We start from the raw sequence: 10529 nt of genomic DNA, 5'->3' as shown, positions 1-10529 counted from the left end.
GCCTATAAGCTTCGTCCCCTTGTTCTTCTGGAAAAGCAAGCACTGCGTACGTGCTTAGGGCTACCTAAATTTGTAGCGAATAATGTTTTGTATATAGAAGCTAGAATTCCCTCACTTGTCACTAGATTTAGAATATTGGCTGTACAAACATATTTAAGGGCATTTGAATCCCCCTTAAAGGGCCCCTCACCAGGTGACCTAACGAATTTTAGTTAGACATTGCAAGTTGTTGCGAGCCCAATAAAGAGCATTATGCCGCAAGAATTTTTCTAATCGGTCGGTTAGAAGCTGAGAAAAAGCCGGCAGATCTCACGCATTGTGGGAATCGATGTAATGCGAAGCAGCCAGCAAAGAGCTGCATACATCGTCTTGTATGTCATTTAGGAAAATGCGTGTCATGGTTTTCATGTTAACTCCTATTATTTATGTTCGTCACACAGTAACGTCGCGCAATACGAACTTCGGGGTCGATCAAGCTAGAGAAACGGCCGCCAGCGCCCCATGAGCGTGGCACGTAAGTCATGCTGTACATGGCATACGTGTCATGACTTTCATGTTAACTCGTGTTATTTATGTTCATCACATGGTCACGTCGCAAGATACCAATTTTGGTGTATATCAAGCTAGCGAAACGGCCGCCAGCGCCCCATGAGCGTGGCACGTAAGTCACGCTGTACATGACATGCATGTCATGATGTTCATGTTAACTCGTGTTATTTATGTTCGTTACACAGTCACGTCGCGCAATACCAATTTCGGGGTAGATCAAGCTAGCGAAACCGCCGCCAGCGCCCCATGAGCGTGGCACGTAAGTCATGCTGTACATGACATGCGAGTCATGATTGTCATGTTAACTCGTGTTTTTATGTTCATTACACAGTCACGTCACAAGATACCAATTTTGGTGTATATAAATCTAGCGAAACGGCCGCCAGCGCCCCATGAGCGTGGCACGTAAGTCATGCTGTACATGACATGCGTGTCATGATTTTCATGTCAACTCGTGTTATTTATGTTCGTTACACGGTCACGTCGCAAGATACCAATTTTGGTGTATATAAAGCTAGCGAAACGGCCGCCAGCGCTCCATGAGCGTGGCACGTAAGTCATGCTGTGCATGACATGCGTGTCATGATTTTCATGTTAACTCGTGTTATTTATGTTCATTACACAGTCACGTCACAAGATACCAATTTTGGTGTATATAAATCTAGCGAAACGGCCGCCAGCGCCCCATGAGCGTGACACGTAAGTCATGCTGTACATGACATGCGTGTCATGATTTTCATGTTAACTCGTGTTATTTATGTTCGGTACACGGTCACGTCGCAAGATACCAATTTTGGTGTATATCAAACTAGCGAAACGGCCGCCAGCGCACCATGAGCGTAGCATGTAAATCATGTTGTACATGACATGCGTGTCATGATTTTCATGTTATGACTTGTCATTTATGTTCGTCATACAGTCATGTTACGCCATACCAATTTTGGTGCACATTCGATGAACCAAGCGACCAGGAGAGCACAAAGTCGTAGGCGGCTAGATAGATAGATAGATAGATAGATAGATACGCTCAAAGTCGCAGAAGTTCGCTAAGAAATGCTTCGCATTTAAAACAATAATTTGTAGCGGCGCGAAACCATGATGCGAGGAGGCGAGCTGCAAGCCCTCGCCGCTCGCCCCGCGTAGCCTTCGCAAGCCAAATCCCTTCCCTGCCCTCTTCGGCACGCGAGCGGAAGGATCACATAACGCATACGCATGAACACGTCATACGCACAGAATGTCACGAGCGCATGACGCGCCCGAACCAGCCCGAGCCCCCGAGACGCGAGCGGTGTTGTGGCGGCGTTCTTTGCGCTTCATCTCTGCAAGTTATGCCGAATGCGCCCTCGCCGATCACTTGGCTTTCAACCTATTACTGAGCACGAAAGCTGCAACATTTGTACGGACGCGAGACTAGCGGTGTGCCGCATGAACATCTAGTTAGACGCGGGAGGATAAATGAGCCTAATGAGCGCTGGAACGCAGTAGAAAATTAGTTTCGTTGTAAAGGGTGGCGTCTGCACGATGCGCAAAGCGCGAGAACACGAACGCGTGCGAAACGGTGGTAGATTAGTCTCGAATCTCGCTGCAGTAAAAATTAAAAAAAGAAAACGCACACATTCCGTTTGTGTGTTTTATTATTGCTCTCAAGTTTTATTCATCCATTCAAGCAACAAATTACAAAAACTACGCGTCGTGTCAAATAATTATCGCAGTGTCACGTGCTACTGTTGGCGACGTCAGAGCACACTCGTCTACGTAGAGGAGCGACGTCACAGCACTACCATCTACGTAGGGCCATTCTCTCATGCACGTCATCCCCTCATTCTCTGGGCGCGTGGACGCGAGAAGAAGGGCAAGCAGCGTTGAGCTTGAAATTTGACCCATTTACGCGGCGCGTAGCGTTGCAAATTTTGGCAGACGTAATGGTGAACGCCTAGTGCATGGATTGCGCTTGTCAGCTCAAAATTGTCAAACCTGGTGAGGGGCCCTTTAAGGCGTAACCAAACAGTTTTCATTTCGCAACCAAGTTTATTTTTTTATTGTTATTGGCCTAGATTTCACACACCTCAAGTAAAATTTGTACAATCTCTCCTCGATCCACTGTCCGTCCAAATAAGGGAGGTTATTCCGATTAGTAAAGCGACAAATTCTCTTCAAATCTACTTTGATGACATTTTCCCTAACAATGCAAAACACCTACCGAGTAACATGTTAAGAGCTGCCCTACAGGACTACCTGGTCAGAATTAAAGCAAACGTAGTCATTGCGACGGACGCGTCGCAGAGAGAGGAAAAGTGTGGCATCGGTATATACTGCCCTGTTCTCGACTGGTCCTTTTCGCTCCGCATTCCAGATTACGCACCCATCTTTATTGCAGAATTTTTAGCGATAGTCTTGGCCCTTCGTAAACTGCCGACATCAATAAATTCCGCAGTAATAATAACGGACTCTTTATCAGTATGCAGTGCGCTCACGGCATCCGGCGATATGAAAACATTGAAAGAGTTCAAATCCCTAACACCTGAGCACTTAACGTATGTTCGTTTAGTATGGGTACCTGGGCATAGAGGTCTATTTCTAAATGAAACAGCTGATACATTAACGAAAGCGGCGTTAGACGGACCAGCTATTAACATTACCCCTACATCAGCTTTTATAGTAGCGGCTAGATTTCGGAGGCAAATGATGATGCGAGAATTCAGTATATCATCTCTAAGAAATTCACCGGACTTTAATCATCTAATGACACCCTGGAAAAGTTCAACATGTCATAACAGAGATCTGGAAGTTATAATTACGAAGTTGCGTTGCCGAATTCCATCATTAAATTTTTATTTATATAGAGCCGGTTTGGCACCATCACCCCTTTGTTCTTATTGTAGAGAAGAGGAAACAATAGAGCACTTTCTGATCTCATGTCAGAAGTTTTCAACATTACGACAGACATCTCTAGAAACGCCGTTACGCATAATGGGATTAGAGTTGAGAACCTCCAGTTTACTATCTCTAGGTGCACTTACCCTTGGGCACAGCAGCGGGAAAGTATGCGAGGCCATGCAAGATTTCATAGAACAGTCAAAGAGATTTAAACAATAACCACAGTTCAAAAGTTCCATAGTTAACCAGAAGCAAACAGCAAGATTCGTTTATATATATATGTATTTCCTATTTGATGAAAATTAATTACACCCACCTTTTTTATGGTTTTTTTTAATTATTATTCTCACAATATTAACTGGTAAAAAATCTTTTTGTTAAACAAAATAGAAAATTATTCTCATCACTAGATCTTAAATAATTTTTTTTAAGCTACCTGATTCTTGGCCAATCCCCCTGAGTGGGTGTGAGCCAGCAGAACAGGATCTACATCTACATCTACAGTTACATTATAAAGTACAGTGTGGCCAATCCCCCTTGTGGGTATGAGCCATGATCTAGGCGACAAGATAAGACAAGACTAGCCAGTCTGACTCTGACAGCTCGAACGAGACGCTGGTGTCAGGGTCTGTGCCGTCGGGTTTCGGACTCGAGCACAAAGGGCCCGACAGCGTCTGCCTCCAGACGTCCTCGGAGACGGGCAATCCTGGAAATTGGTCGTTCCCATCGTCCGAGCAGTGGATCCGGGCAGCTGAGCCACCGTGGAGCGCAGAAATCACCGTCCCGGCTGCCGAGAGGACTCCTGCTGCCAGTTGCTAGCCACGGGACGAACCCGGGTGCCTGCCGCCAGATTCCACGCTCGGTACGTGGGCAGGAAGGTGGTCAGCCGCTTTGCCAAGGCCGCACCCTCCGGTAACCTCTGCGCCGACTCGACCCATCGTCCGCTCCACGAGCGCCGTCGCCGTCAACGTGTCAGCGACGACTCCGCCGCCCGAGCCACCACCAGCGACTCAAAACCGGTGACTTGTTTCTCTCGAACGTCCCCTGAAACTTAGATACATTTCATAGCCCAGGACACCATGATGTTAGTTTAGGCATAGCTTGACTCTATTTGGTGCTGTTGTGTGTTTTTTTTTCCTTTTCTCTTCTTTCCTTTGTGTGCTATAAAGTTAATTTTTTTTGTGTGTGTGAGTTCGAAAATGGTTCCTTCCTTTTCCGGTCAGAGGCCTTGCCTCAATTAAAACAATCTGACAACACTAAACCTGCATAACAAATTGGCGTCCGCTACGACAGGACGGGACAGGACGAAGCCATTTTTCCTACTTGCACGACTCGAGAGTCACCGCGATGAGTTTTGCGGAATTGGTAGCGTTGGGCGTGCGCATGGGGTTAGAGGGCGCGGAGTTGAAAGACTGGTCTGAAAAACAAGCTCGAGCGCGTGCAGAGAGAGCAGCATAACTGGAAGAAGAAAGGAGAGCACGAATCGACGAGTTAGAAATTGAGGAACTAAAGCAGAGAACACTTCTGCTGAAGCTAAAGCTTGCAGATGCTTTAAAGACGGGGCTAAAAACAGAGAGCCATGATATGCCGTCGGTTAGCTTCCGTGAAGATGAGTTTGAGGTGTGCGCTCGAGACGGTAGTCGCAAAGGTGGGTTGGACTCTTTCAATAAGAGTGACCTTCAATCTCACCATAACATTTCGCTAGAACCAGGTGTCCGGCTTGAAGATGGAATAGAGACGGGCAGCCAGGGAACTGGGAAAAACTTAGCTGAGCTTGACGAAGCAGAACAAGGCTTCGGGAGCAAGGAACAGAGGAGTTCTATTAAAGATGAGTTGTGCATTACAACCTCTGGGAGGAAAAACACACGCACTGGAGAGGCAAGGTTACCTCTGAATGATGTCATTGAAAGAACACCAAGTGTTCTTGAGAATGAAGATGGTGAATGCCGTAGAGCGAACTCTGAGTTCGACGGAGATTCGCCAAGGGTGCTGCATGGTGCGGCATCAGCTCATACGGGCATGGTGGAGGACCATGCGAATACCTTGCCGTTGAATACACCCAGCTTCACTTCTCGGCTTAGTGGAAATGAGGCTTGTCTGAGAGAACTGAAAGAGAGTGCGGAAGCACATATTACAGCGGACAAAGTAAAGACACAAGTGGAGTCATCAAGGTACGATGACGTGTTCATGCAGAATCACCTAGCTAGAAAGACCGTTAGTGTTCAAGAGCCGACAATTAAATCTGTAGGAGATAGGAACAGAAGGTCAGTCGTTTGCTCTTTGAACAATGAGAAAGCCGATGCGTCCCTTGTGGCGTCTTCGCAGACAGAAGGTAATTGCGCTGAAATATTCCATACAGGGCCATATGCTCGCCTGGTAAAGCGTTGACGCTCCCAATGCAGTCATTCGAACGCCTCTGAGGCACGCATGGAAGCAACGCGTCCACTTGCATTGCGATCTTCGCCCATTAGGGGCTGCTAATTCAGCAGGGCGTCCAGGTATTGTCGTCGAGCTTTTCAGAAAGACGTCTGGACAGAAACGCGTCCAAGCGACTCTGGTGGTTAGCTCCAAGTGCAGCAGATGTGCCGTTCGTCTCGTGTGGGACGCTATCACTTAAGCGTCGAGGTCATTGACCGGTGGCTTTTCTGGGTTAGGATTCTGGGCAACGGACTGATATATCTGTATATATTTGGATTTTCGTGATCTCGCCTGTGAACTTTTGATTTAAATATTTTGTGCAGTAATTTACCTATGTAGTGAACTGGGGTGAACTACACGGTTTTTTTTTCCTAAGTGTATATTCTGCAGTTAAGTGTGCTCATTTGAACTGCATAGTGGTCTCCATTGAAAATATATAGCAAATGACCATGTGTGCATGGCAAGACACTTTACTCTGTTAGCCGTCACTCATCGAGCTCCAAGTTTTTTTATAAAAAAAAACTTATCGAGGGGGTTGGGGACTCTTGTGATGAGTGAGTGCGCGAACAATGCGGGCGTCATGTATTCGGTGCTGTGTCTTGGTGTTGGTGGCGCAAGGGTTCCAAACGCGGTGGGTGATGCTATAGAAGCACCGCGCAACGGACACGTGCGACACATCAAAGAGGAAGACGTCGGCGGGGCATGGCACGTGTGGCCGCCGCCAATAGGAAGATGGCACGGCAGACGGGTGAGAAGAGGAAGAGGAGGAAAGAGAAGGCAGCCAGTCTGACTCTGACAGCTCGAACGAGACGCTGGTGTCAGGGTCTGTGCCGTCGGGTTTCGGACTCGAGCACAAAGGGCCCGACAGCGTCTGCCTCCAGACGTCCTCGGAGACGGGCAATCCTGGGAATTGGTCGTTCCCATCGTCCGAGCAGCGGATCCGGGCAGCTGAGCCACCGTGGAGCGCAGAAATCACCGTCCCGGCTGCCGAGAGGACTCCTGCTGCCAGTTGCTAGCCACGGGACAAGCCCGGGTGCCTGCCGCCAGATTCCACGCTCGGTACGTGGGCAGGAAGGTGGCCGGCCGCTTTGCCAAGACCGCCCCCTCCTGCAACCTCTGCGCCGACTCGACACATCGTCCGCTCCTCGAGCGCCGTCGCCGTCAACGTGTCAGCGACGACTCCGCCGCCCGAGCCACCACCAGCGACTCAAAACCGGTGACTTGTTTCTCTCGAACGTCCCCTGAAACTTAGATACATTTCATAGCCCCGGACACCATGATGTTAGTTTAGGCATAGCTTGACTCTATTTGGTGCTGTTGTGTGTTTTTTTCCTTTTCTCTTCTTTCCTTTGTGTGCTCTAAAGTTAATTTTTTTGTGTGAGTTCGAAAATGGTTCCTTCCTTTTCCGGTCAGAGGCCCTGCCTCAATTAAAACAATCTGACAACACTAAACCTGCATAACACTGCGCCGTTTCAGCGCAGCCTAATGAACAATAGCATTGTCAGCGCAGCCTAAGAAACACTAGGGTCTTTATAATTACGTATATATGTATTTTCTAGTGAAGGAACACACCACCTAATACGTGTTGATGTCGCGCCTCAGATATGCGTAATATTTGCTTTTTGATCGACAATGTTCACAGGCATGAACGTAACTACCAGTTCAAGATGGCTGGGCGTTCAGCAAGTGCTTAAACTTTCGCCGGGTGGCTGAATCGTGCGACAGACAGACAGACAGACAGACAGACAGACAGACAGACAGACAGACAGACAGACAGACAGACAGACAGACAGACAGACAGACAGACAGACAGACAGACAGACAGACAGACAGACAGACAGACCAAAATTTCTGCGTTTAAGTATCCCAAGAAAGACTATGGTCTTTAAAGAAATGCGGGAAGCTTGCGCTGAGTTGCGCAAATCTTGGCACAGTGAAGCTGGTTGTCCTCAGCTCGTCGTGCTGCAGCATGGGAATCAATCCCAACGCCGGCGGCGATTGAATCCAGCGTGCTTGGCCGAAGAAGCGGCAGCCAAGAGACGGCGACGGGCGGATCCGGAATACGCGCAAAGCTGGCCACTCTGAATGCCTTGAAATCGCTATCCCTGAGCCACGGTGTACGAAACTATGGCTCTTGCTATGGCGACGGCTCGGCGGCGGCTGCTCCTTGGCGCGGAGGCGGCTTTGCTATTTTTAGCACAGGTAGCGCACAGATGTGGCGGTTGCTATGGCAACGACACAGCAGTGTTTTTTTTTTGTTTGTTTTTTTTGTTAACGGACGTCTTACTGTCAGCTTTCACAGCTTCGCTGTCAAAAGAAAATGGCTTTCGCCTTTCAGTCGTCTTAGGCGAATGCATAAGGGACCCTGTGGCTTTTTAATCACGCCCTCCGAGCTAATGACATCATGGAAAAGCGTAGAAACAGGACTTTGCTTCCTCATAGAATGTTATCGAATATAGAAGGGCTATTTACAATGAAAACAGGTGAATTGGATTGCTTCGTTATGTAATGTTAGCTAGTGCGGAACGAAAGTGCTGATTATTATTGGTGGTTACCCCAGATCCGGGAAAAAAGGTTCCAGTCAAGGTTAAGTCGGAAAACTCACACATGAGCCGACTCACTCAGACTCAGGTCGAGCCTTGAGTCTGAGTCTGAGTGAGCCTGGGTAAGTAATATTTTGGTGAGTCAGAGTGAGTCTGGTTCAGGAAAATTTTGGTGAGTCTGAGTCCGAGTGATCCCTAAGCGCGAAATATATTTCATGAGTGAGTCTGAGTGAGCTGCACATTTTTTGCCGATCTATGGCCCTATCTACTCCAGCATTACTGTCAGCCTTACGTCGGCTTACGTTTATACTCACGTCTACTCACACATACTTTAGCGCACTAGTGCCCATACGCCAGCTCAATATTTATTGATCTGAGGCATGAGTTACGGAGAGAGAGAGAGGGGGGGGGGTACCTTGACCACCGAACGCAAACTCTTGCACGGAATTTTCTTCATATAAATATAGTGTGTGAGTCTTCTCTTTCAATAAAAATGTAATTACTGGATTGAAACCACTGGTAACTCGTATATGAAGGTACGAAATCAAATGGTGCCAAGTAGAGCACAAATTATGTGAGATATTGATATTAAATACCATGGTCGAAAAAGCTAATTATACGCTAACGGACTCATGAGTCGACTCACTCAGACTCACTCGGACTCAGATCGAGCCGTGAGTCTGAGTCTGAGCGAGCCCGAGTTAGTAATATTTTGGTGAGCTTGAGTCCGAGTGAGTCCCATTGAGAAAATTTTGAGCGAGTCTGAGTGAGTCCGGTTGAGGAAAATTTTGATGAGTCTGAGTCCGAGTGAGCCCGAAGGGCAAAATATATTTTATGAGTGAGTCTGAGTGAGCTCCACATTTTTTGCCCACCTATGCAGTCAAGAGATGTTCTGGGCTCAAGTGAATCGCTGCGTGTCTTGGTTAGACACAACACAAAATCATCTTTATTAGAATGATCAATCGCAATTTTTTTTCTTGCGGCATGATTGGCCATTGTCTGTTGTTACAAAGAACTTTAGCTTTAAGAACTACTTCGAGTGACAAATGCGATTCATGCTCTTACAGCGTTGATTTGTCTGCACTTGTAAACACGCTCTCCCAAGTCAGGAGCTTTCACTTCATGCTTGACCGATTGTGCGATATGTTGACTTCTCGGAATCCGATGTACGCCCACCCTTTTGCAGATACGACATGCAGGTACATGCGTACGAGCGAAAGCGATCGACAGCGGACGGCAATGGGTAGAAGCCTCGTTATTGTACTGCTAGGCACGGTCTCAATGGGTGAATAAGGTGGCATTATTGTTGAAATCTTGATAAACTGAAGGCAACATAAGATAAAACAGGATGTATCTCTAAGATCCAGAGCGTTATTGTGCGGATGCTGAAGAATGCCTCCCTCTGATATCTCGTGTATATAGGTTTGCGCTGATTCCAGTCACGATCTGACATCAGTGTTTCGGCTCTCACGGCGCTATTTTGGAATGGGTCCTATTCCTATAGTCAGTAACTGCCTAAGAATAAACGTAAGCTCCGCCCAGAGCCGTCGCGGTCCCAACCGGGGAACATTTGCATAGATGCCCCATTCAATTGCATTTGCGCATTTTCGTGACGTCATGCACCATTAGCGTATTTCAAATCAGTGATTTTCATGCACAGACACATGTTCGGGTCGCTAGTTGTACACCGAAAACTAGAACTTCCTGGCTAGTTTCAGCAAGGACTCCGGTACCCCTGCTCGGGGAAACCTAATATTTTAAGTAGGGACGACGAACCTTTAAGTCGTAATATGCGTATGCGTAGTGTTGACAGTAGCAATAGAAAAGTACTAACGGAAACTGCGGAAACCATCTAGCACGACTCTCTTGCCCATATGAATGGCAGGCGCCCCGCAGTTTTGGCGGTGGCGCTTGTATTCATTCGCTCGACAATTCGCGATACGAATTGTCGAGCAGCTTCCAGTAGATACCATGGTAAAGAAGGCTTCGCAATAAGAGATGAAGAGACAGGGACGTTTACCAAAAGCACGTTTAATTAGCAACCCTTTGCTTTGGGCAGGGGATCGAGTGGGGTCTTAACGACCATTTGATGCGCACAAAATTGAAGACGAAGGAAGGAAGGAAACAGAAAAAGGAACACTT

This window comes from Rhipicephalus sanguineus, chromosome 2 (genome assembly GCF_013339695.2).
Source record: "Rhipicephalus sanguineus isolate Rsan-2018 chromosome 2, BIME_Rsan_1.4, whole genome shotgun sequence".
In the NCBI taxonomy this organism is placed as follows: Eukaryota; Metazoa; Arthropoda; class Arachnida; order Ixodida; family Ixodidae; genus Rhipicephalus; species Rhipicephalus sanguineus.
This window is presented reverse-complemented; position numbering follows the sequence as displayed.